This window comes from Camelina sativa, chromosome 16, assembly GCF_000633955.1.
Source record: "Camelina sativa cultivar DH55 chromosome 16, Cs, whole genome shotgun sequence".
Lineage (NCBI taxonomy): Eukaryota > Viridiplantae > Streptophyta > Magnoliopsida > Brassicales > Brassicaceae > Camelina > Camelina sativa.
This window is the reverse complement of record NC_025700.1, coordinates 13,623,597-13,628,839: the sequence shown is the minus strand read 5'-3', so window position 1 is coordinate 13,628,839 and position 5,243 is coordinate 13,623,597. Positions and strand designations below refer to the sequence as shown.

The window sequence follows — 5,243 nt, the reverse complement described above, 5'->3', positions numbered from 1 at the left end:
GTCTATTATTAGGTTAACTTATGGTTTCCCGCCAAAATATTGCTTAATGGTTGAGTTATAGTTTTACGGGAAAACGAAAGGTCTCGTTGATGGCTGAGTTATAGTAAGTGATGGCTGAGTTATCACAATAAACAATCTGAAAGTAGATAGCTGATATATATGACTTGACGGCTGAGTTATCGAAAGAAACAATCTGAAAGCAAACGACCGATTTATACGACTTGACGGCTGAGTTATTACACACAATAAAACAAATCTCCATAACTACATCCGACAAGTTTTCACATTGTGCCCAACTTGCCAGGCCGTTTATTTCCAATGGCCACTTCCAAAGATGATTTAATCCTACGCTTCTTGGGCCTTCCTGGCGGGTTCACAATAATCGGAGGCAAGCACGGTTGATTATCCACAGGAACAAGAACCAGGACTGATTCATCTGGAGGCATGATTGAATAACCCCATCCATTAACCAAATCGACACTCCTAAATTTCGGATCGCACAGGGATGTACAAGACACATCCTTATGCTTTGCAGCTGTGATTGCATGGATGCATGGTATTTTCTCATGGTCGAAGCGACGGCATGTGCATTTTTTTAGTTCCAAATTTACAACATGCAAAGATGTTCCATATGTCACTTGCACACGTACAACATCAATCGTTTGTACCTGCATAAGTCTTGTTGCAGTGACACGGTCCTAGTAGGGAGTAGAACAAAAAAAAAACGTTTTAGGCTGAGTTATGAAAACCATTACGACTGAGCTATGAAATCAATAATGGATGAGATATGGAAATTATTATGGTAAGGGCTGAGATATGAAAACTGTTATGTCTGATATATGAAACAGTTACGGCTGAGATACGGAAACTATTATGGCTGAGTTATCAACATTGACGACTGACTTATGTAAACTTACCTGTAACAGTTTCTCAACACCTCGAGTGAGCGTTGTTAGCTGCGATTGTGCATCCTCTCTCCGTTCCGAAAACAACCTGGTCATCATATTCCGTATTGATTCTAGCAGTCGAACTATGGGAAGACTTCTAGCATTTGACAATGCTTTGTTCATTGATTCGGCGATATTCGCTGTCATTAAATTGTACCTTTAACCCGGGAAATGAACATGCGCCCACATTTGGACACCAACTCTTTGGAGGTATCCATGTAGTTCGGGATGAACTGCTTCAATCTCATTGAAAGCCTCAATAAAATCAGACAGCCTAAAACACCTTGCCGCTTTTTTAACCAGAGGGAACAAATGTTTTCCTCTGAACTTCACCAAAATGTTCTTATACAAATGGTAAGTGCAAATTCCACGGGAAGCCAACAGATACACTTCGCAAATCGCTTTCCCAATTGACTTATGTCTGTCGGAGATTATCGCAAGATTCTTTTCGTCAGGATTGACAATCTTGAGTTGTGATAAAAACCAACGTCAAGACTCATCATTTTCAGTGTCAACAATAGCGAAAGCTATTGGGAAAATTTGAAAGTTACCATCCTGAGCTAAGGCTGTTAGAAGCGTCCCTTTGTAACTACCATAGAGAAACGTACCGTCGACAACAATAACTTTGCACATGAAAGCAAACCCACAACACTCACACCAAAAGCAATAAAAACATATTTGAATCTTTCTTCATCATCTATTTGGAGACGCGTGATTGTACCTGAATTTTCCCTTCTTACCATGTATAGGTAAGAAGGCAATTCATTAAAACTATCCTCAGGAGTTCCCTGATCGATCTCCCTTGTAAACCGCAGAAACCGATATGCCTTCCGATAACCCATCTATTGACACCAACAAATTAATAAATCAGCCGTAAAATATAAATAATGCAATCAAGACATTCATATAAGTCATCCATAGAGAATAAAAAAAACAGCCATAATACGTAAATAACTCAGTCAAGCCATTCATATCAATCAGCCTTATAAAATCATTAAGTCAACCGGTATTTATTAATAATCCAGCCATAAAGTAATGATATGTCAGCCATTATGTCAATAAGTCAGCCGAGACAGATTAATTACCTTCATACTAAATTGCTTGTTGAGAATGACTCCAACACTTTTAGGTTGCATTTTGCATCAAGTTTGTTATCTCAGATGATGAAGTAGAGATGTAGAAGGAAAGTGTGCTTTGGAGCCAAATAAGTTAATAATTAGCAATATAATGTAAGACACACATTTGGATGCACACAAGATGATTGATGATTCGGAACCAGTTTGCAGTCCCTCAAAGATCGACTCGTATGAAGACCTTTCCTTGGGATTTAGCTCCAGAGTTATTCATCTAAGTTATTTGAGATTGAGTAAGCTTTGCAATGGAGGTGATTTCAGGCCAATCAGATGTGTGTGTAAAGAGTTATACCTATTTGAGTGAACGTATATACAGCCAGAGTGAAGACAGGAGCCACACGCGGCCAAGAGCAGCGGCCAAACGGTGGCCGAGTGAAGACCAGCGGCCATCCCAATCGGTCAAGAGGTCGCCGATGGAGTTCAGTAAGAGGAAGATTGTTTGGAGCAGCGGCCAAGAGCAGCGGCCAAACGGTGGCCGAGTGAAGAGTAGACGTGCACTGATCGTTTGGACCAGCGGCATAGACCAGCGGCCAAAGCATGACTGTGTGAGACCAGCGGTCAGGACCAGCAGCCAAAGCATGGCCGTGTGAGACCATCACCACACTTGTTTTAGTTTTGATCCGGGTTTGACCCGGTTTTAACTGGGTTGACCCGACTCCCTTTTATTTTGCTATAAATACTCTAACCCTATTAAGGGGAGACTGGTCTCTTATCTCTTATCTCTTATCTTTTGTTTATCTCTTGTTTAGCAGCCATTGAGAGTTTTTAAGATTGTTTACTCTTGGTTTGTTGAATGATTGAGTACTTCTAAGTTTTTAATAGCAATTTCTCTTTCAAATTTCTTAATCTATAATCTCTGATTATGATTTCACAAAGCCACACTCTTTCCTTTGTGTGATCATGATGATGAGTGAGTAGATCATTAGAACTTTGGGTTAGGTAGATTAGAGAGATTGATGATTGATCTTTGATGTCTAGAGCCTTATTTATGTATTTCCTATCTTGTTTAGTGTTAATAATGCTAAAAAGCCTTGATCAAGCTTGAATCTAGACATTAGGATTTCCATTGCCCAGAAGGTGTTTGATGAAATTTCTGAACCAAACTATTCAAGGGCTTTGCACTTCTAACCAAAGGAAATTGATGATTAGGGTGCTTAGTGGTATTAAGATCTGTTCTTAATGCATGCTAGCTTTGTGATTGCCTTTGGAAAAAGTTGATTATCACTTGATTAGCATAGGAATCTCTACCATGGAAATGGATTGATTTGCATTAGTGTTCTTAGCCATAGGATTGTTCTTTATTGTTGTCTGGACATCTAGGATTGGTTAGCTATCTCCCAAGTCAATTACCTTGCCCAAGGTTCACTTGTTTAATCTTGATTTAAAGTTTGTTGTTAGTTGTGTTCTGTTTCTTTTCTTTAATTTGTTTTGCTAGTTAAGACTGTTACAACAAACCAATTCCTGTTAAGAATAGATTAAGCAACTTTGTGTACTCTTAGTGAGTTGATTAATGCAGATTGTGGATTGATAATTTAATTGACTGAAATATACTACATCACCAAGACAGAAAAGTTATCATAGTCAGATGACGCACCATCGGAGTTGTCGAAAACCTCAAATCAGGTTGAAAATTCATCGTCTTCTTCTTCGTCAGCTGCTTCTTCGACATGTTCTTCTTCTTCTTCTTCGTTTTCTTTGTCATCACTATAATCATAACAAGTGCCTTCAAATCGTCCACCGTCCACTTCATATGTAGATTCTACTTTTTAGTCAGAACTGCTTGGCCGTATCATACTTCCTCTAGCTCCACTAGTTTCTGTAGACTCTTTAGCCGAAAACTCCACATAGAGACGTAGCTGATCGATTTTCCATAACCCCAAAAAACATTGCAATTGTCGATCATTTGAGACATAAACTGGTGGAGTATCATGCGCCATTAGTTTCAGTGCCTTGTTCGAGAACATGTAGCTCAGCTTTAGCTCATGGCTAAACGCGTCCAATCCGTAGTCTTCAAGAACAAGCTACACAAGCTTGTCTTGTGTTGTGCCTCTATCTATCTGCACAACTATACACCCTTTATCGTCGGTGTTAAATACAACTATCTGGAAACCACTAGTACCGGAACTGGATCCATGAAAGGTGAAGAAGAAGGTGAAGAAGAAAGTGAAGAAGAAGTATAAGAACAAGGTGAAGAAGGTAAAAACTATGTAAATAGTTCATTTAATAACCAGTTGAAGAATCGAAGGAACGACGTTTCGTATTTCCAGATAAGAAAGATGATGACATGGAATGCTGACATAGATGATGCGTCCGACGTGGCAAGTCAGCCATCAAACAAATAATAACTCAGCCTTAATATAACTCAGTTATCAAACAATTTATAACTCAGTCACAACATGAATAACATTACAGTAATAAAAACAGAAAAATGGCTGCCAAATTCAGCCGCTTCATCAACTGAAAATATGCAACTCAGTCGTATCGTTTAATAAGTCAGCCGTAACTGAATAACATTCTAGTAATTAATCTTTTGCTACTAAGCCAGCTGTCAAATGGCCGAGTTGTGCGATAAGTCAGCCTATAACAGCTGAGTTATAGTTTTTAACCATAACTCAGCCGTAACTACATCTCATACGTCAGCCATTTTTCATAACTCAGCCAGCCAGAAATACGATAACGCAGCCTTGTTGTATTGATAACTGAGCCAAAATTTTGACAACTCAACCATCGGGTGAAAACTCAGCCAAATTTTGATAACTCAGCCATAACGTGTGGCTGAGTTATGCTCTAAGTCAGCCGTCCGCTCTTACTCAAATGTTTTNCCAAGACAGAAAAGTTATCATAGTCAGATGACGCACCATCGGAGTTGTCGAAAACCTCAAATCAGGTTGAAAATTCATCGTCTTCTTCTTCGTCAGCTGCTTCTTCGACATGTTCTTCTTCTTCTTCTTCGTTTTCTTTGTCATCACTATAATCATAACAAGTGCCTTCAAATCGTCCACCGTCCACTTCATATGTAGATTCTACTTTTTAGTCAGAACTGCTTGGCCGTATCATACTTCCTCTAGCTCCACTAGTTTCTGTAGACTCTTTAGCCGAAAACTCCACATAGAGACGTAGCTGATCGATTTTCCATAACCCCAAAAAACATTGCAATTGTCGA

At 39.2% G+C, this 5,243-nt stretch overlaps 1 pseudogene; it reads right to left on the bottom strand.

The window, feature by feature from the left end:
• LOC104753638 overlaps nt 282-5,243 on the bottom strand; it is a 9,076-nt pseudogene continuing 4,114 nt past the window's right edge.